Source organism: Lepisma saccharinum, chromosome 15 (genome assembly GCF_977018435.1).
Source record: "Lepisma saccharinum chromosome 15, izLepSacc3.1, whole genome shotgun sequence".
Classification (NCBI taxonomy): domain Eukaryota; kingdom Metazoa; phylum Arthropoda; class Insecta; order Zygentoma; family Lepismatidae; genus Lepisma; species Lepisma saccharinum.
Genome location: NC_139243.1, coordinates 47061544 through 47084914, shown reverse-complemented (window position 1 = coordinate 47084914; position 23371 = coordinate 47061544).

The following is a 23371-nucleotide window of genomic DNA, read 5'->3' as shown; positions in this document are numbered from 1 at the left end:
CAGTGTGAAGCTTTGTTGTAGCAGTCATACTGTCCACGAACATACGAATTACCGAATATTGTAGTTTGTAAAAGTTCTGTTGCAACAGCTTTAGTGTTTCTGCTCTCAAATGATTCGACATTAACATATGAACCACATAAATTGCACAAAAATACTCAGCAAATATACGGTGAGTGCAACTAAGATCTACACCGTTAGCTTTCTGAAGAATACCAATTCTGAGAAGTTGAGTATCATCAACAAGCACATTGTTGTCTCTCTGCAGTTCACGATGGTCAGAGCTGGATCCAATATGAAATAATGCATGTAAGGCGTGTCTAATACATATCCTTCTATGTTCATCACATACAAGATCTAAGATTCGTTCAAAAAAAATTCCTCTATCTGAAACAACTTCTTGAACATATTCTGAATAGCGCTCTTTTTCATATTTCTCAAACAGCTGAAACATATTCATAGTTTCGTCTATGTTAAAATGGTTTTCAGATGCATTGCAGTAAATTCTACAGCTTGCTTCGTAAACCACTGCAACAACATCAACTGGAGTGGTGTATCTACAAAATTTATTTTCAGGTAACTTTCTGGCATAGAGGTTGCTTCCAAAAGGCTCCTCGAATAGACATAAGCGCGTTCGCTTTCATCATCATCTAAACCAAGTTTCTCTCTCCAAGTGTTTGCCAAATATTCCTCACTTTGATTTTTTAAAAATGGTTTCAAACGATGTGCAATGCAAGATGCAGCTTCCTCCAGGTCAGCTTTGTAATGCAGTCGTGTTGTTATAATCACCCTCCCTTTAGTGTTTCTTTTCAGCACTTGTAATATTTGCTTAACTTTTTTTTTTGTGATCGAACTCTATTTCATCATATCCATCCAAGAAGAGGGTAAAATTATGAGTATGTTCTAGAGAATGCCGGAATAACAACTTAGATAGACTGTTGTCATCTTTTAGCAAGTTTGTTAAGATATATATGCCAAGTCTTCAAAGCTTGTTTTCTCTTGCATTGGTGACAATACGTCTGTTATATTTTTAAGATTTATTCTCACAACCCACCTACTAGGATGACGCTCCTGTTCTTCCTGAGCTAGGTAAGTGAGTAGAGTCGATTTTCCCATTCCTGGCTCTGCAGCTATAATCACAGTCATTTTATCTGAAATGTCTTGAATATCAAAGCGAAAATTATATGCAGAAGGTTGAATTCCACGTATGAAACCATAAGTAACAATCCACCTTAGTACAAACTTCACGTGTGAAAGTTTGGAAATATATAGTTTATGTATGTTCTATTGAGGAAATGTATTACACAAAGATACATACTTTCTGTTGGCTTCCTCTTCATCCAACAGGAAAATATTTTCCCTTCCCTTGCATAATTTCAGTATTTCACCAAGATTGCCATCTTCATGTTCCATTCTGTGTATGGGACCGGTGGCAACCCACCATCGTGAAGAAATTGGGGAGCTACGAGTGAGTAGCGTAACCCGGTCTCGGAAATCTCCTATGGGGCATGTTCCTGGGTAAACAAAAAATAATCGATCAGACAATTCGATTATCGAAGGCGATAAAATAACCTCCGGTTGACCAAGTTGCCAATATAAATAAATGGAATACAGATTGTCTTCGAGCTTACATTGTTAAAAAAGAGCGGATACACGTATTACTATCTCAATAATTATTCAATACGGTTTTTTTTGTCTTGAATTATCACTTAAACTATTGCATGTTGAGCTGGTGCCTACCTAGCCGCCTCTGATGAAATCTACCATTCTTCAGATTCTCTTTAAAATTCGACTCTGGTCACTTGTAACGTGCTGGGTGCGATAAGAAGCGGCCTTGAATAGCTTTGATCGCCAGCAAGCTAGACTACCAAGCTTGTATGCCTTTGAAAACCAAGTCATTTTTATTCACGGTTTCCGAACGCGTTTGCTATTGTAGAAGTATATATTCTCTCAAAAGAGCAAGAAATTAAATTCGACCAATGTTCTCCCGTCGTTTAAAACCAAATATTATCTATTAAACGAAAAGTTAACGATTGTCAATAAACGGTTTAACCTATCTGAGCATAAGGTGAATGTAAATATTAAATTTAATAGAAAGGTTCTACAAAATTTCTCTTCCACTGTCTACGTAAGGTCAGTACCCAGGGGAGGGGCCATGTGGGCCATGCTTCCCCCTCGAACCCTAAAATATTTAAATGTGAACCTATAAATAAATAAATACGAAAATAACATCGTCGATTTTTGAAATGTGTAAAAATTTCAATTTTGCTCTTGTATAAATGAATCTGTTTCTTGTGCATAAGTCTTCAAGCTGTAATATTGGGTGGTTTTAGTTTTATAATCATTGATGCAAGGCTACCAGACGTCCGATTCACCGATTTAGTCAGGATAGTGCGTTACTTTCAATCCCTGTCCAGACTTTTTCGAACTGCAATCGTGATGCAAAAATGTCTCTTTATTATTGTTTTTTTTTTTTGTTAACTCACAATTAGACATGTTCTTTACTGTATGAATAATTCTAAGTACGCAACATAGAATTATCATGACTTTTTAATGGCGTTCGCACTATTTGAACTATTTTGTAATATCTGTCTGTCTGTCTGTCTCTCTCTCTAGTCTACGTCAATGACAGAAATGCAAGCAATATTATTATTTATTATTATTATATTTTTAACCCAATTAAAGGAAAGTGTAAGCATTTAAAAGAAATAAGAAAGATCATCACTGTTGCTCTTCCTTACAAATTGTTGTTCTTCGAGGAAGAAAAATTAGAAGGATTTAGTCCAGCACCTTAACACAGTGTCCCACGAGTCTCTCTTGACTAACACTGTCAAATGTGAAGTGATTTTATGAATAAAATTTTCCGCCTGTTTACGTATAACGTTACACAGATTTGGTAGTTCGCAAACGGTGTAATTATTTCGTGTTATCTTACGCAACAGCAAATACATTTCATAAGACTGTTCTGGACACAAGACTTGCATCAGTAAACAAGCATTTTGTCTGTTAGAGTATCACAGAAAAAAAACATCGTCCTGTAATATTCAAGCCTCTAGATATTTTCCATTAGTAATGCCTAATCACAATAATAAGTTAGAAGAAATAACTCGCATTTTCACAACTACCAATATTTTCGTTATTAATTACTTCGAAAATTATTTCTCGAAGATATCGGTTATACTACAAGAAAGCAAATCAAAATTAAAGTAAAAGTTCAACTACACGTATACCAAACGACATTTACAATATTGGAGGGACAGCATACTTAAAAAAATTATTGTTTCATTCGAAGGTAAAGGCGTAGTGTAGTGGTTCTTCTACCTGGTTTAGTGAGTTAAAGGTTGTAGGGTAGTGGTTACCGTTCAGGATTGTCAATCTGATGGTCGTAGGTTCAAACCCTTCCGCTGGCAGAAAATGTTCGTAAGTTTTAGACATATCCCATTGTGTTCATTGTCCACGCCGTGTGAAACGGAATGATTCAGTTTGGAATTACCGATGGGGGGAGGGGAAATATTGAATTACAAAATCTCCATTTCAAAGAACCGAGAAGTGGAGAAAAATTGAATAATTCTTATAAATATTAAAAATTACGTTCATTTTTTTAGTGGTGTAATCGCAGGTAAAATCAAAGATCTTACATGGAAGATTTTAATTTGCTCTGAACTCAGCCAAAAGGCATTTTGCACCGATCTAATATATTCTCCAATACATTTCAAAATGTCATTGAATGTTTCATGTCGATAATTTGACGAATGCATCCATTCTTGACGCTCAGACGGTATTTTCTGCAACTACCTCTTCTCTCCAGTTCCTTCTCCTTCTTCTCTCCCCTCTTTCCGTTCTGCTTTTATCTCATATCGCCTTCCCTACTTTTCTCGCATCTTATCTCCATCCCACTCTTCTCCACTCGTCTTATCTCCTTTTCTGTCTTAGATTTTCGACTCCACTGCACTATTCTCTCTTTTTTCGTTCTTCTCTTTTTCTCTCCTTTACTCTACTCTCCACTTCCCTCTTCTCGTCTCCTCCTCTCCTCTCCTCTCGTTTTCCTCCTCTTTTATCTTCTTTGCTTTTTTTCCTCATCTCTCCTCGAATCTTTTTCCATTCTCCTCACTACATCTCCTCTCCTCGTCTATCCTATCTTTCTTCTCTCCTCTACTTTTAGTCTTCTCCTTTCGCTTTCTCTTTCTCCTCTCCTTTGTGACCTTTCGTTTCCTTTCACCTCTTTTCCTTACTGTAGACTCATCTGCGATGAAATACTAGAAAACCTATTTTTTTCTTTCAGAAAGAATTTTGTCATTTGCGATATAATAGTGATATTTTTAATAATTTTATACAATAATACTTGTTTATATTTCTTTCGTGTGTTTTATAAATATCTATTGTGCATGTGGCAACCCTGAAATTCAGCCTAACTCTGCACGCAACCCACCAACGGCTTGTGTAAATTGGGTTGCCTAGTTTAAAATGTCGTTGTCCTAAAACTTTTGAGAGACACTGTACAAGGGAGAAATATAATTATCAACATTATTAACCTAATGTCAGTGAACATCAAGTTAAATCTAATTAATGATTACACTAGGGAACATGATTTTTGCCCCTGTGAAAGTAATGACTGTTTCTAATGTGTTTTGTAGTGTAGTAAGCGAAACTAATCCTCAAAATTCTCCTACACGTAAAAATTTTTCATAATGTCAATTTTTAATAAAATAAAATTTAAGGTATAAGGTGTATGAACATTGGAAAATAAGGCTAGATGTGTACCTGGAAAAGAAAGGGAAACAATTAATTCATTCGAAAAGTTGTTATGTAAATTTATATATAAGACACCAGTACACAACAGCGAGGAACTACCAGTTCAAAAACCCCCACGCACATAGGTTGTGCAAGCACCAGATGAAGATACCGCAGACGAACCGTCAACATTAATCGACGTAGAATATCATTGTGACGAACAAGATGATGGTGTGCACCTCATTATGCATGATGAGCTAAGTGATCTTATAGGCGATTTAAATTTGGGAAAAAAAGAAGCAGAGATTCTTGGTTCAAGGTTTCAACAGTACAAACTCGTTGCGAAAGACACAAAAATTTCCATTTATCGAAACAGTCACGAACAGTTTTCCAAGTATTTCACAATGATAGAAAATATGTGCTTCTGTGTAGATATCGTTTCCTTAATGAATGAGTTCGGTGTTCGACGTTCAGTACCCGATTGGAGACTGTTCCAAGACTCCTCAAAATTAAGTATGAAATCTGTATTGCTGCATAATGGCAATGTTTTACCATCGATTCCTTTATTCCATGCTCTAAATACGAAGGAAACATACGAAACAATGTCTGCTTTGTTAGCAGCTGTAAATTATAATAAATATGAATGGGAAATCTGTGCTGATCTCAAGGTTATTGCCTTGCTCACAGGATTACAGGGAGGTTTTACGAAACATTGCTGCTTTTTGTGCCTGTGGGACAGTCGCGACACAAGTCGTCATTTTGTAGTTAAAGATTGGGGAATGAGAGATGAATATCAAATTGGAGAAAAAATGTGAAACATGTGACGCTTGTTGATCCAAAGAAGATTCTTCTCCCACCACTACATATTAAATTAGGATTGATGAAGAATTTCGTGAAAGCCTTTAATAAAGATGGCAGTGGATTTCGTTACCTCCAAGACCTTTTCTCGAACTAGACAACTAGCAAAATTGAAGGAAAATATTTTTTGTGAGACCACATATTAGAAAACTCCTGAAAGACAATTTTTTTAATCAAAGCTCCGAGACGTAGAGCTGGAAGCGTGGCGTTTCTTCAAAGCTGTGGTGAATGGATTCCTGGGAAACTAAAAAGAAGAGAACTATGAACTTCTGGTTTCAGAGCTACTAAGGTGTTACAAAGAAATGGGTTGCCAAATGTTTTTAAAAATTCATCTTCTACATTCTCATCTTGAATATCTTGAATATTTTCCACAGAATTTAGGTGATGTAAGTGATAAACAGGGGGAAAGGTTCCATCAGGACATTTCTGACATGGAACGTCTTTACCAAGGACGATGGGACCCAGCCATGATAGGGGATTACTGTTGGAATACGAAACGAGAAAGTAGCACTGAATATAAGAAACGTTAATTGAAAGATAGACATTTTTTACCTATTCTGAAGTAAATGTATGCTTTTGAATTGTTCAAATTTCCTTATCTGTAGCAAGGGAATTACTTTTGATTAGTGGTTGATTACTAATTTCCTTATAAAATGATACTTTATATTATTTACATGTACTTACATGATGTGCAATTCATGGCTCTGTACATTTGTTACGCATATTTACATGTATACTGAAATCTACCTGTAAAAATAAAATATTGCGTATTAGAGTATTTTTTTTTTAATTCAGCACACTTGTTTCCATAAGAGGCAACTCATTTCGCTCTAGAGGCACAAAAAATATTTCATTTGTTCCCTAGTGTTATCAATTAAATGGACAGAGTTAATAGAAAAACTATTCTCTGAAGAATTAATTAGCTATGTCCTTTGAATTCGTAATTTGGTCCAAGTTTAGATTGCAGGGTCATAATCACTTCATTACACACAAAATCGCATGACAAGATTTCGGTACATATGTAGCCTACTATATGACTGTATGTATGCCAGAAGTAGATTGCCGTTGTCATGTTAGGGACTTCATGAAATTTCTACATCTCACGCCATATCCTCAAAGGCATTATTACTGTTTGATTTTTACCATTACCTGGCTTGTCCACCGCAAAGGAATATAAATTATATGGAATTGAAAACAAAAAAATGCAGTAATAGTGGAGACATTCTCCTGACTATACGTGAGCTTACCGTGTTGTCCTAATATTATCAATGAGCAAAATTTTCTGTGTTCGTAAATCCCTTCCTGTACGCTTGAAATAGTAGGTTAGGTGAATTAGGTTTGGTGTTCTTAGCATCCAGTTTCGAGTAGGTTCGGCTAGTTAAGGGTGTTGCATTCGTATTTGTACACTTTCGCTCTTCGCTTGCACGTACACGTATTATAGATTTTAATACGCAAAACGATTTCACACAACTGTAACATCAGCACGGTAACTTGTACAACCTCACTTTGATATCGAAAATTAACATTTTATGGAAATTACGAACTGGACTTGCGTTTTCAAGGTTTGAGGTTTTATTTACAACAAAAATTTTGTAGCACGAAATGCCAATCTTACACTCTAATTCCTCATCCTCCTGTACGTAAAATTTCCGAAAATATGGAACTCAGAGACCCGAACATATAATTAATACGAAATTAAATAAAACAAGCTTTTAAACAAATTATTAGTGTAATGTGATTTACAATTAGAGAGAGTTCACACATATTTCATCAATTGCAAAACATCACCTAATATACCTGGCCGACAACGAAATGAATTCCACACCCATCTTCTTAACGTATTAAAGTCCAGGTAAAGGTATACCAACTGTACTTCTCAAATAAACATAACATTTATTTGAAACGGCTCGAAGATTCTACGCTTTGCTTATATCATCTTTAGTCCATAGGGATTTCGTTTTACCGTGTACTAAGTATTGTACTTGAGTGTCACTGAACACTTTCTCCAAGATATTCGTGAGTTTTCTTGTTACATTGTCGGTTAGGTTATGTTGAAGATTTTGAACTTGTTTAGTTTTTTGGTTAAAGCAAGTTGCAAGAGCTTGTTCTTAATCTTTAACTTATTAATTTCTTTATGTAAACTTGTGTTGTTCTTCTGTAAGCGATGAACAGTGTTTTCCAACAACGAAACATTGCTAGCAGTTTCTGTACCTATGTCTATTTTTCTTTTTTTCGGCGACATAGTATTTATCTTATTTAAGGAACGTTTCCTTATTTCACACCTTTCGTAGCGTACATCTCCACAGTCTTTATCAGCACATCCTAAAAATGATTCATGTTTTGAAGGGGAAGGTTCAGGAGAATTTGCTACACCACATTCTCTATTATTTTGCACTGAAGTAATATGGTGTAATTTTAGTGATGGCACTGCAGTTGGCTTCAGTACTTTCTTTGTTGGCAAACACAGAAGTTCTGCTCTTAGATCTCGCACATAGTCTTCTTTACAAAAATGGGTACTGCAAACTCTTGCTTTTTTAATATTAATATTATGTTCTCGATCACAAGCACGAATGCACTGTTTATTTACACTATTATCAGCTGGACATCTATGATATTTTGTATCACTTCCTATAGTTTTTTGGTTATAATTCTTACAGCTTGTTACTGCACAATTAGGCATGATTATGGGTGGAATGAACAAAACAATCTCAGGTAACACTTTACTATACCTGAGACGGATTCCTTCAAAATTACAGGAGAAAGTACTTACGGAATTCATTTTCTGGAGTGTTGTTGATGTTCCGGAATGTAGTTTTGGTCCATTTTAATGCGAATCCATGTGGTTTTATACGAAAAAATCTCTCTCCAACGTGCTATTTCTGCTCCCGCCATTTGCTTTTTACGAGAGCACAATACGCGATATTGCTGCTGCTACAAGCCGATGTTGTCCGTATATGCTAAATTGAACGAAAGGAGTGCTAATGGAACCTAACCTAACAGGCCTAACCTAACCTAGTAGGCATACCTCGTCCCCGTAAGTAAGTAAAAAAGTCAATTTAAAATTCCTAAAGTGTTTTTAATTTTTAAAAAATTATTTCCGACGCGCTATTGCGATCAACGGTAAGCTACCGCCATGTTTTGTGTGGAAATAAACAAGAACAGTAAGTACTCGTAAATGTAAGAAATATACATTATTTTCGTTACGAATTCCATTATTTCACCTAAATAAGTGTTCCGGAATGCAGAATAGTACGTTAGCAATGTAAAAAAGTGCGAAAGGAATCATTTCCAGGTGTCTCAGGTATAGTAAAGTAGTACCCAATCTCATTTCAAGAGAAATAATACAATAAAAATATATCGAATGCGACAAAATCAATAACCTGCTTATTCCGATTTTTGCGACGTGTTAGTGGTGTTAGTAGTTAAATGTACCCCGCACCAAACTTACTGCACAATAGCAACGAGCACCGTCAAACCCGATCCTCCCAGATGACGTAACGCATACGTACTTCACATAGCAATGAGCACCCGCTGCTATTAGGTTCAGAAATTCTTAATTGTCGAACTTTGATCACAAACATATTTTGCACTAACACTTAATTGCGTTTTGTATTACACAGAAACGCATAAATTTACGTATAATTGATGAATACTTTTAAATCTGCGATGATAATTATTATTCTTACTCTAAAATAAATAAACTTAGAGGGTTTTTTTCGCACCACTAGAATCAGCTGTTGGTAGACGTCACTATATTGTAGGTAAATCTCAGCTTTCTATAGGAAGAATGGATTCCAAGTACTCTCATATGACTCTAGTTTAGAAGCAATACACCAAAATTTAAATCATTTAATTTTCCGGACATTCTCGTTTTATGTGAACAATCTAGGTATTTGGCCATTCTTTTATAATTGTTTTATTGTAATTGTGTAGGTATTGTTGTCTAACTACAAAGTAAATGATCAAACAGCAGTTCGTAAAGCTTAGTACCTTCGCCGAGTCAAGCAATTTGAAATCTTATGCAGGACCTGGCCACTTTGGTACTTGGCTGTTAAAAACAACAACATCTGACATGTAACGTCATTGTACGTTGGTTGTTATTTATGTACATGTTTTTATAAATTCAATGTACATAATTTAATTAACATGTTCTACAGTGGAATCTTGGATTTTTGTGTGTTCCGTCCATACTTTTTTGAGTTAAAAGCGCGCGAGGGAGAAATTTGTCTTTTCGTCTGTTCGGAAGGAGGGGGACGTTCACAAGCCGGAATAGCCAGAGCATGGACGCGTCATATTTATAAAGTTTACAACACTCCAGAAAGGAGTTTTATTTGTTATTGTTGCAGTGAGAAGCTGTTTTCTGGACCAGAGCATTTGGGCGGTTAGTTGGTGAAATGTCAATCACTTCTCATACCAGGTAAAGCCGAAATTCGAAGTTGAAAATGGGATTTGGTTTGTAAGGGAAAGACATCCTCATCGGCAGCCACATCAAGGTAGGTTTACTTTTTATTTCTAAACGAGGAAGATAGCTACAGCTTATGCAGGATTTTCTTGGGAATGAATCTAAGAATACTAGCTTGCATGTGCATTGGATTAATGCAAGTACGTGTAGAGATTGTTTGAAGCTTTATGTTCTTTGATTACTACACCAATGTATTGTAGCTACTTTCTCGTTCTGGTATAGCTGTGATTAATTGTGTCGTCGCAAAGCATATCGGGAAACACGTATATTATAAACTTGATATTCAGCTCATTATTTTTGCAATGGTAATCACGTGTCAAGTTAACGGAAACAAGGTAGCTCACGAATATAGGGCTACTTACAAATCGACGTAAATGTGTGTTTTCGTTCAAGTCCGTGATATGTAATCCTGAAAAAAATAATCACGAGACGTTGTATGTTGTTAATTTTACAAACGCAAGTTCATTACTGATAAGTAAGGTATAAGATTTGAACTTGAAAATCAATGTCTATTCATGTAAACAGTGCCTATATTATACTACACTGTTTCTACATTGTTGTAAGAAAGTACAAAATGGTAACTATTACAACTAAAGCTAATGTTTTCAGTTATAATGTTACGGAAATGTAAGGGCTGTGACTGACATATGATGAAAGATTTGTGAAATGACAAATCTATTTCGTGTTACTCAGTTCTGGCTGTCAGAATGGCATAAATTATAGTAACGCTCATGTCTATGATATACAACAATGTATATCAAAATATTTTATGATATTTCTTTAATAGCAAAGCTATAATCTACTTGACAGATCTGCAAAATATATATTTTCTACCGCGTAGGATGGCGTCACAGTGTTACGTGTAAAAATGTCTGATTTACATACTTATTTACTGCGAGCTTTCAAGGCGTTTCTTTTAGCATTTCTTAACCATTCACATACTAAACGATAACTTTGTGATTACAAGCATCCGAGTGATGTTCACTGGGAAACGCTTTTTGCTGTTGAGCTCCCTTCAATGTGTTTCACTATAATAGTTGAAACACTCACCCTGTTAGTTCATTCTTTTTCAGAAATGAAAACCAGTCAAATCAACAAGATTACAATATATTACATGGTCTAATGCTATGGAGAACGAAGTGAAAGATTGTTCACGGTGCAAGTGAGAAATGCTTGCTGAACAATTTTAGTTGAAAACTTTCCTCTAAACGCTGTTAATTCCAGTACTTCTTATGAAAACATTCTAGGATATAATTCGAAAATGGTAAATTATGCACCGAAATATGCTATTTTGGAACACATACACCTGTCACAAGTGACTAGTATATATTTTGTAGACGTCATTTCGGAGGGGCTTATGCCCAATATCTATTCTTTAAATACGGTCAAATATGTTTCTAAAACATTAAACAATTAGCAACTAATTAACTCTCTGCTACCAAACCAAAGGTACTTTCCTGTCCCTGTTCTGAGCAAGGTAACTCCGGTCTTCAACATCCTTGAAAATTTCCCAACGGTTGATGTCAATATTTACCTTCAATCTTCGCCTTAATCTTCTGAATCTCTTACCATCAGGTTACCCAACATAGATAACGTATATATCCTTTATTCGTCAATGCTACCTGTCCATCGAGACCATAATTTAATTATTCTAATTGCGTTTGAAGATGAAAATGAACAATCCAAATCAGTCTTATGTAACCTTACGAACCTGTTTCGTAATATCTTTTAGATCCAAATTATATTTCTAATTATTTTTCGAAAACCCTACTTTTAATTTTGAAATGACTGTAACATACCCCTACACACAACCCCCCCCCACACACACAAATTAACAAATTCACAAATACACGTGGGTGTTCAGAAGGAAAAGGTGAGGCACATGGAGTCAGTCATCGATGTTTCGAAACGGCAGCCCATGTAGGTTAATCAAATATATGAATGATAATTATTTCTCTTGTTATATTAGGGCTATAATCCGTCATCTCGCATGTGAGATTTTTTCCTATTATAAAGCGACACATTTCGATGGCTCGAGCCCCCTAAAATCCCTCCGCATAGACGAAAGTAGAAACATGTTATTCCCTCATAAAAAAAAATCAGAGCCTCCAGTGTATTTATTCTAGAACATATAATATGTATACACGTGTATAATCTCAGGCAATCAACCTGAACATGTCATAGCTTCATTTTCTTCTATATTTCTGAGAAAAATTTAAGATGTTATAAATTAAAGGTTAATGATCATATTACGATACGTTTAGAATTTAATTAACTCTGTATTATTACAATTTAAAATATATGATAATTAGAATGTGAAGAAGATTTTTCATCTTCTCTTGATTGTTATCCATGAAGAAGACAGCTTTCTTGCAACTCGCATGGAACGTGTAAGGTGAGTTACTTTATAAAATGTGTGACTCTTGGGCGAAGTAAATATAGGTGGAAATCGCATAACGAGATTTAAACCCATGGGTACATGCATTTTTTAACTTTCTATATTGGTTATTTTAATTCCCTTTTCTACAACCTGGCCTATTCTCGACGATGAAGATGAAGAATGAAATTGGTGATGGGAACAATCATCCAGGCCTGAGTAGGGATCGAACTTGGCAATTCGAATTTATGGGCATTATTGTTCTATATTGCAATAAGTAAGTAGAGTGCGAGTGTTTGTCCTTTGATCTTAACATCAAAATCGTCAAAGTAATGTACATAGAGAGAAGCACCATTCGAAATAAGAACACTACGTGCCTTCCAAATCAAGATTACGAATGACCAAAACAACATTTATCTACACAATTAGATTTTATTGTCAATAGCTTTCAGCATAACGTTCTAACTACTCACATGTGGGAGCATACATCACATGTTTATCATTATATCACTACACATTTCCCTTGAAGAGGAACAGTTTCTAATGTAATTGTAAGAAGTAACAAAAATTTAATCCATTATCATATGTTATATACAGTTCCATGTATGAGCGATACATAGATTAAAAAGTTTAGTGGTATTTAGAACGTGGAAGAAGACGTCACAAGCTATAATCACAATACTAAAATTTCCCTAGAATTGAGGAACACCTCCAAATTGAATTATCATAAGCAATCAAAGCTTACTCAATGTTCATATAATGAGCATTCGTACATTTGAAGCGGATTAATTCTTTGGAGCAATTTCCGGACTGGACACAAGATACTCCTTAGCGGCTCCTCCTCTGTTGCAGCTTCCTTGTCCTTCTTGTGGTTGTCCCTCGTTAATGGTTGCGGCATAAGGAGTTGCTCTGAGTCTCTCTTAGTAGCACCACTTTCCTCGTTCCTTATTGCCCCCGATGCATTTTCATACCTTGTCGGGTATTCGCAGCGGGTGCAAGGTTATCCGTCCTGTATAAGGTTCACTACATTTGGTTCCCGTGTGAAGATTCCTTAAGGTAAAACATCTTGGGTGTGATTGAAGCGTTATCAGTGCCTGTAGCAAGAGGCACTGGTCCTGGTATGTCGAATTCAACAGCGAAAGTTGCATTCGAACTTCTCTCATTTTCTACATTTAACCTTCTATCAGCATTTGCGCTGAATTTGTCTCGATTGTGTTGGAGGAGATAAAATATTCTGTCCTCATCTGCTCTAGGCGGAGATAATGATTCTATCATTGTGACACAATGGATGTCTTCGCTTGATCTTTCCTTTTGCACACGATTACTGTCACCATCAACTTCACTCTCCAGGACGACGGTTGAAACTACATTTCTGCTCGATTCGTTCCAAAAAACATTGTGCTTCGGATAAATTTTCTTCCAGAGCTGCTATATTTTGTGCCTTCATTAGGGCAAAGTTTCAAAGATCTGTTTCGTATTTCACCTCTGTCGTGCATATTGCCTATCTGACCTGCGACTGCTTGTGATGGGTGATATCGTCATCGTGATCTACTCTACTTTGTGAAGTCAGTAAATCCTGCGATAAATAGTTTATCTGAGCTCCTCGCTTTGTCACGTTTATGTGCTTTCTACTGACTTTATCAGCAGAGTGGTCAGCAACATCATCATCAATAGTAGTAACGGAATTAGTGTGATAAGGTTCAAGACTATTATCGTTTCGTAATACGGTATTTCTAGTTTTATCTGCATCTATACTTTTTAAACTTCCTCTGTGTAGATGAGAACGGTCGTCTTCAAATACTCATGACTTGTCGATGAACCTTGCAACGAATTGACACCCTCGAATGCCATTCGGTGCTCTTTCATCCCTGTGCGTTTAACGGATGTAGCCTTATTCTCATCCGATGTTTCATTTCTGTTCTTGTGAACTAAATCTATAGTTTTCGAAGCCAGAAATTCCTGGGATAACTGGTTCTATGGACTCCTCGGTTTTCCACGTTCGTCTGCCTGCTACTGGATATGTCAACAGTGACATCAGCAATATCATCATCCGTAATAATGGTGACTGAGTTTTGCTCAGTATGACGTTTACGCTGATATGTTTTATTATAAGTTACCGCATGCATGCTCGATTCTAGTCCAGTTTCTGTTGAGTCCAGAAGCTCAGATGTTTAAACAACGGAAGGTTCGAAGTCTGATTTTGCTCCTGATGACTTGAACTTTTGCTGATAAAGGCAGTTTCTACCTGACGTTATTATACATTGTGCGTTATCGTTTTCGTAGTCTGACTTGCTTTTATTATTAGATGCAGCTTGATCTAATTCTTTACCCATTTCACCTTAGCTGGAATTTATTTTCTTTTTTGATATTAATGTCTCTTTCATGACTTCCTGGTCGTTAATGTGATAAGGTTCAAGACTATTGTATTTTCGTAAATCGCTAATTGATTTTTCTCTGCATCTAGCCTTCGTATATTTTCTTTCGGTTGATGAGAACGGCGGTCTTCCAAACACTCAGTACCTGTCGATGAACTTTGCAACGAATGGACACCCCCTAATCTCATTCGATGCATTTTCATCCCTGTGCGTTTAACGCATCTAGTCTCATTGCCAACCAAAGTTTCACTACTGTTCGTCTGAACTAAATCTGTAGTTTGTGAAGCCACTATTTCCTGCAATAAACTGTTTTTGTGTACTCTTCGCTTTGTCACGTTCATCTTCCAACTACTGGATTTGCCCAAAATGACATCAGCATCATCATCATCAGTAGTATGGACGGTTTCTTCCTCAGAATGAAGTTTGCTTTTATATTTGTTGTTATCATATATCTTTGACTCTAGACGCACAGTTTTTTCAGCAAGGAAAGTTTCAATGTCCGAATTTGCCCATGAGGACTTGAACTTTTGCTGATCAACTCACCTTTTAACTAACGTTATTCTACCTTATGCGCCATCGTCTTTGTAGTCTGAGTTTTCGCAATTATTAGATGCATCTTGGTCTAATTCTTTACGCATTTTACTTTTGCTGGAATTTGCTTGCTCTTTTGATACTACTGTCTCTTTCATGACTTCCTCGTCGTTAATGTGATAAGGTTCAAGACTATTGTAGTTTCGTAATCCGGTCATTATAGTTTTATCTGCATCCAGACTTCGTATATTTTCTTTCGGTTGATGAATATGGCCGTATTCGAAACAATCATGACCTGGCGATGAATTTTGCAACAAATGGATGCCATTCGATGTTCTTTTACATTTGTGCGTTTAACGGATCTATTTGAATTATCATCCGAGGTTTCACTTCTGTTTTTGTGAACTAAATCTATAGTTTGCTATGAACTTTTTCTGTGGATTCCTCGCTAGGTCACATTCACCTGTCTGCTACTAAATTTGCCTACAATGAAGTCAACATCATCATCATCAGTAGCGAGGACGGTATTTTCCAGAGAATGAAGTTTGGTTTGATATTTGTTGTTATCATACATTTTTGGCTCCACACGCACAGGTTTTCCATCAACGGAAAGTCCAACGTCTGAAATTGCCCCTGGTGAAGTGTAACTTTGCTGATCAAGGCAGTTTTTACCTGAAGTTATTCTACCTTGTGCGTGATCGTTTTCGAAGTCTGAGTTCTTCTTATTAGACGAATCGTGTACATTATCTTTAAGCATTTTGTCCTTTTTAGAACTTCCTTTCGTATGTGATGTTTTTTACCACTTCAACGTTAGTGTGATAAGATTTGTTATTACTTGCGTTTCCTAATCCGGTACATATGAATTTATCTGAATCCAGACTTCCTCCAAAATTTCCTGTCGTAAGATAATGACCGTTACCTTCTAACACTTGCTGATCTGTCGTTGAACTTCCAAGGCGTTTCCTTGTGTCTTCACTATCTATCTCCTCCCATTGTTCATTCTTCTCATTGATCATTGTACTGCAACTAAGCCCCCTTTTTAACACTGCTGGCGTCGAGGACGTGACTGGCTTGTGGGACGCGAGACGCTTTTTTAAACTAGACAACCTTGACCTTTTTTGTCATTCTTTTTTAAATGTTCTTCGTACAAGTTAAAAAAAGTTTTTCGAATTGTTTAATTTTCCGTGTGTTTTCTGCGACAGCCTCCTGAACTGTTCGAGCAAGTTCCACCAGATCGCGTAGAGCGGAGATTAACTCTGCTGGTGTGCCAGTGTCTTTCTTGCTCAGCAGACCTACAACGTTCAAGATGTTAAAATTGTTGACTTTTCTGTCATTTTGTTGCATTCATTGACATTTTTTATTTCACTCCACACTTCCTGCATGCTATTGAAGCTGCTAATCTGTGAAAGATTTTCTGTTTTATTGCCGTTGTCAAATTGTGAGTTTGATGTTGTGTTCTCCTCTTGATCGACAATAGTACTTAAATGCTCCAAATCGGAATTCATATTAACCAAACTATCTTTTTGGCTTACTTCTATATCACTCTGTATCTCATTGTATTCAGCTCTTTCTTCATCTTCACCATGAGATGCAACACTGGTATTTTCGTTGCATGAAGGCGAGAATGCGATACCCAGTCGTTCATTTGAACCATTTTCTGAAATTTCGTTGCATTCATTGTCTTTTTTTATTTCACTCGACGATTCCTGAATGCTCTTCGAGCTACTCATCAGTGAAAGCTTCTCTGCTTTATTGCCGTTGTCAAATTGTGACTTTGATTTTGTGTTCTTATATTGATCAACGATAGGACTTAAATGCTGCAAATCGAAGTTTATAATTACCAAACTATATCTTACTTTTATATCACTCGGTATCTCATCATATTCAGCTCTTTCTTCACCACCAGATGCAACACTCTTATCATCGTTGCATGAAGGCAAGAATGCGACACCCAATTGTTCATTTGAAACATTTTCTGACATTTCGTTACATTCACTGTTATTTTTTATTTCACTCCACGATTCCTGCATGCTCTTGGAACTACTCGTCAGTGAAAGCTTTTCTGCTTTATTGCCGTTGTCAAATTGTGACTTTGATATTGTGCTCTTCTCTTGATCAACGATAATACTTGAATGCTCCAAATCGGAATTCATATTAAGCAAACTATCTCCTTGGCTCATTTCTATTTCACTCTGTATTTCATTGTATTCAGTGCTGTCTTCACCATGAAAAGCAACACTGGTATCTTTGTTGCTTGAAGGCGACAATACGTCACCGAATCGTTCATTTGAACCACGCCTTCTGCGTGGATTGGAGGAGAAGATTCGAGTGAACTTGAATAAGTGCTCTCGTCTTGGCAGCTTTGTTCACCATCTGGGAGTATCACGTAATGCTGCGACTGACTCGAAGCCTCGTTGATCAATAGACGGGGTGTAGTGTGTCTTTGACGATGCCTTGTGATGAATAACGAACTGCTGGATCCGGAGTTGATTCCGTCGCCAGCAGCCAAGTACCTCTGCTCGTGAGAAAGAAGTGTTCCAACCGGTGCTTCATTGGTCAGTATCCTGTGCCGGCGCCTCGTGTTTTCTGCATTGAGGACTCCAGTACAGCCTTCGTCCGAGGAGAAAGGCTTCTTACCTGTTGCCGATGATTGAAGCTGCGTGCTAGAAACCGTGTTCGAGAAGGTCTTACGGTCAGGGAGTAATTGTATTTGAATCTTCTTTCTCAGAGAACTACTGGCTTCCTGAGGGGACTTGCGGTTCGTTGTCCTATCATCAGATCGAGAACAAGTAAGACATAAAGTGCTGTTTTGGCAACTTACCTTCGAAACCGGGTTACATACTGATAACATTATTTGTTAATACAGACGGATGATATATTACTAAGAGCTTATCATAAATGAATTTGAAAGAACAGCACACTTTGGAAGCAACCTATCGTTTGTTGCAAATTATAGCTTTTTGAGTTTCTGCTATCAATTCAGGAATCCTTCTTATTCTCACAAGCATAAACTTTGGACTTAATTAATCCCCAGAGGAAAAAAAATCGCACAATGTGAGGTCGCACTGTTGTTTCATTTGGGCGCTCCTCCTACCGAAAATATCAGGTATTATGCCCCCAGTCTCCGAAATTTTAATGAATTTTAACGACCGTCACTCGCCCCGTCGTGTAGCGCTCCATATTGACTACCGGAATGTTTTTACTACAACATGTAACCTTGCAAAATCCGGGCAACCCTTCGGGGGAAAAATGATGCTGCAGAATTTAAATCCTGCGTTACTTTTGGAACACCCGTTACAAGGAACACTATAAGGTTTATCAGTGAAGCACAAGGGAGCTGCCCATCAAGAAATCGACAAAAACGTGTGCATGAGGTAGTTTGTAACACCTACAAACTTCCCTTAATCTTGCACTGGGATAGTACGTTAATGAATGATCGAACAAATCAAACTAATCTGAAAGGAATTATGGATAGACGTCCGATATGTAGAGTCGAATTTCTTTCGGAACATCTCTAGCGAACTGCGCGAGTCTGTCTAGCGAGACTAGTTGGTGTGTAGAACCTGAGCAAGGGGCTTAGCGATGGGTTCTGGGTTGAGATGACGTCAGCGGCTCGCTTGGTTAATTGGCTGCTTCGAGAGTTGTGACTCGTTCCGAAGCTTCAAATGCATAACAGCCAAAGATGTTACGAAAATAATCTAACTCTACCTGTTACAGGTTATGAAATTGACAAAATATTAACTGCTGCAAAGGTAGCACCTGGAACAGGAGAGGTACAAGGAAAAAAAACATGCAGAAACTTGCTGCTCTTTTGAGAGGAGCTTCATGACATTGTGTTCGTGAGTTTCGATGCAACTGCTTCTATGACAAGAACGATGAGAGGTGTCTACTTTCTGTTAGAACAGTGTATTGCAAGAAATTTGTTGCATTTAGCTTGCATACACCACATCCACAAACTGCAAGGAACAAGTTGGAGGCCCATTTGCGGTATCTTAGAGCTGAGCTGGTTAAGAGAGAAGGCATATTCCAAGGAAAGCAAGAAATAACTTGTCTTAAGGCTTGTGATGAAAACTGGATTTCAATATTCATGAAACTGACAGACTCCCAAAGCTTAGAAGAAAAAGGTCTGTTTGATTTGATGAATTCAGTCTTCCTTTTGCATCTTATGTTTGTTTCCAGCTAATGTTGATTTCAGGTTCCAATATTAACCGAAAAGCTGGAGTGACTTGCACAAATTCTAAGAAGTCAAAGCAATCGTTGGCACTGAAGGTTGTCAAAGATACTTTTGAATGGTTAGTGCCTCTTATATCAAACTTTAATGAGTAAATAACAAGAAAAATAAGCTCTAAACGTACCATATATTCCATGTGCATTACATATACATACTTATGGCAAAACTTCATGTCGCTTGAGCGACCTTCAATACTTTCCAATCGGGCTGAATTTTTGCAGTAAAATACGTTCGTGGAAAAGGGACAAAATTAGCAACTATGCGAAATTAAATTCAGAAACAATATTTTTTTGGGCCAGCACATGCTTGTGTTCCCCAGGAAAATTGTAGATCCGCCTATGAATCTATCCCCCCTTTAAAAAATCCTATGCATATTCCCCCTCCCCCCTTAAAAAAATCATGGGTACGGGCTTGACTTGAGGTTTGATGTTCTTTTATTCTTTACTGATTCCTAGATCTTGGTGCACGTCGATACATGTCATTACTTTGTGGTACCATGTTTTGTATTCTTTCCACATTCCATTTTAACTAGTATAGAGTCCTTGCAACTTATCTGTCTCGTACTAGAGTATCTAATTGCATAGCGATGGCTTCGAGATTAACTAATGTTTGGATGCTTTGGAAACATCCCTCAGAGAAACTCCCACGCATTCCATTCATGTGACACTTGAAGGCATTTTCATTATTTGGAGAAATTTCATCATCCACTGAAGGAGATTCTGCTGACAAAGTCGACTTGAAAGCTTTCGAAATTCTCGAGTCTATGATCCGATATGTAGATGACCTACTTTGCAGAATATTCTCCAGTATTGGCCTCTGTTTTTACCTTATTTTATGCATTGTAGGCGGCATGATATAATATATATATATATATGGTATTCATTGATATGTTTTAGAGCATCGTTACGTTTATAGTGCCCTCATTTGGTTATTGTACCGTTAGAACGAGACCAGCGTATTCAAGGGCCACAAGGTTCGACTCTTGATGATGTGAGAGGAACATGTTAGTATCTATGCGAGTCAAGTCACAATGAGAATGTCTGTGCATAAAGTGGGCATCAAAGAAATGTTAATGGACTTTGTAAGACTTACCTGTTTCCTGTGGGTCCGACTACGACATGGAAGACTCGATACGTGATCTCATGTGGGAATGACTCTAGGGCTCAAAGGCGGGAGGAGAGGGGTACTGATTACGTCACTTACAGAATGTCTGGGTTAATAAATACGGAGCCTCTACTTCCGAACACCCCTATGAAAATCGGTGGCTTGTTTCAATGTGCAGGACAAACCTTTACATGTTTTCTATACATTTTGCATGTAATTATAAATAGAGCCCGGATTTGTACTTAGTTGCATACTCTATTCCTTTCTAGATACAAACCTTGAACAACGAAATGTCAACGAATTATATAACTGGCATGATCTTTCATAAGTATTATGTTACATATTTTTACATATTTGCCAGGATATTATATATTTTATATATTTATTTATTTATTTATTGCAATTTCCAGTACAGCGGAAGCCATTTTAAACCGGAAAGACACAACAGAAAAACAGTTCCCTAGTGTTAAAAAGAACACACGAAACAAGATAAAATAAAATAAACAAAATACAATCATAACTATAATTTACTTTACATAAAACAACATATTTCGTTATTTTTTCCTATCTTGATCCTTTTTCCTATGTTTTAGATCTCTGAAACATGATGAAGAAAATTTGTAGCTCATTGTGATGTCATATTTTCTAATGGCATGTCTCTACATCTCCATGTACTCTTAACTTATCATTTTTATATTTCATTATTTGATTTATTATTTTCATTATTATTTTTCTAATATAGATTAGTTGACCATATCTGTTCTGGCTTCAGAACAGTTCTTGTCCGTTCCACTTTGTGTAACTAAGGTGTAAATTATAGAATGAAGGGAGAAAAGAAAAAACCCGGGGGAATCCGTAAACGTTCTCGGAAAAGACGTTCAGGGTTCATTTTAAGGTACCTGGGCAAAAGCGCATACCTCCGAATATATGCGGGTGGAGGATGGGCATCTTCGGGGGGTTCCACCTTTTAATTGTTTATTTTCTAATCAATGAGATGCTTAGTGCTTACGGTCACCTAAAATTGACTGCCAAATCGAAAGATAGGCTAAAGACGAAAACAAAATTACGGTAACTGTTATTTATAGAAAGATGCTGGAGTTCCCCGCCCCCCTTTCTGGTTATATATTTTCGTCTCGCTTTTTGGTTTAAGGGAAGCACCTAGAAACTTGGCATCGGTGGACAATAAAGTTAGTCTCCTGAACGTAGCGAGATACACAATATGTCCCCTTCTACAAAAGGTGCAAAAGTAGCTATGTATTTTCATTCGATTGCTCTTTCTGTAGATGCTTCTTTTTACGACAATTTGTTTCAAAAGTTTCAAAGAACTCTCTTACATATTTACATATTATACAATAATTTGCGATGTGAAAAATAATTAATAGTTGACAACATTGGTTTCTTACATATGTACACGTTGCTGTGCTTTCTTAATACAAATCTTAATTCAACGACTTGTGTCCTTAAAATTATGTTGAATATGTTCAAATAAAATTAATATCTAGCAGAATTCTTGAAATTGCTTCGATTCTCGATTGTTATTAATATTACATATTCTTTGACACTACATATTTAGCTACATATCCTTTTGATAATACATATTTAGGTACATACTTGTCAATTATTACTATATTTTATGTACATATTTTGTACTTTGATATTACATAAAAATCTGGGGTCTAATTGTAACACACATCTCCTACACAACAAACAAATGCACGTGGGTGCTCAGAAGGAAAAGGTGAGGTGGGGTAAGCTTTCCTGTCCAGTTTTTTGGCAAGTTTAGTAATATGGAAATTAAGATCTGTGTGAAACTGGCAACATTGGTCTTGTTCCTGCCTTGTTGCCCTGGCTTCCGTTGATGGCATTTGCACGCGGCGTCTATTTCGTTTGTTATTTCTTGTGAAAAATCGTTTATAAATGGAAGGCTTTTGTGATTTTCAAGATTTCTGCTCAATTCTAAGCAGGTTGGTTAAGGAATATGTTTTCATGTTTCTCTTGTTACTTATTGTTTTAATGAAATTATTGCACATGGTTCTTGTTTAACGGTTAGCTAGACCCTAAAGGAAGTGCATTGACGTCCCATTGTCAACAAATTGTTTGTCAACAAATTGTTTAATCGCTGCACGCTTTCAAGGGTGCCAATAACTGGTTTTGCTAATGTGCATGATGACCATTTACTAGGCACAAGGGCCAATAACTCGCAATTCGGAAGTAATAGGCCTTTCATGTTTTTAACACTACCATGGTGCTATTTAAAACATAAGAATGACGATGCGAGCGTTCTCACTTTGATAGCTTTATGTTAACCAGTAGTTGCCACCAGGGCCAAGTACCAGCATTCAGACTGACACCAATTGGTACAGACTTTCGGTATCTAAACCATTTCACTGATTTAAGTTCTTTCATAATTTTCATTACGCACATTCCTATTTGAATTGTTTTATAACTACAATATAGGCTTAGCTACTGCGTAGCCTACAATAACTGTGAATGTTAGTAGCTTAGCACATTGTAAATATGGAGTGCCAATAACTGGGCACAAATGTCACAATAACTGGTCAGTGTATCTAGACATTATCAGGTTATGAATAAAAAAAATAATTAAATAACTGCTTTCTGTTTAAACTATGTCTCACACGATTTCACTTCAGAACAGGTGTATAAGATTTTAAAATACCGAAACCCAAAAAAATGTACTGATAAAT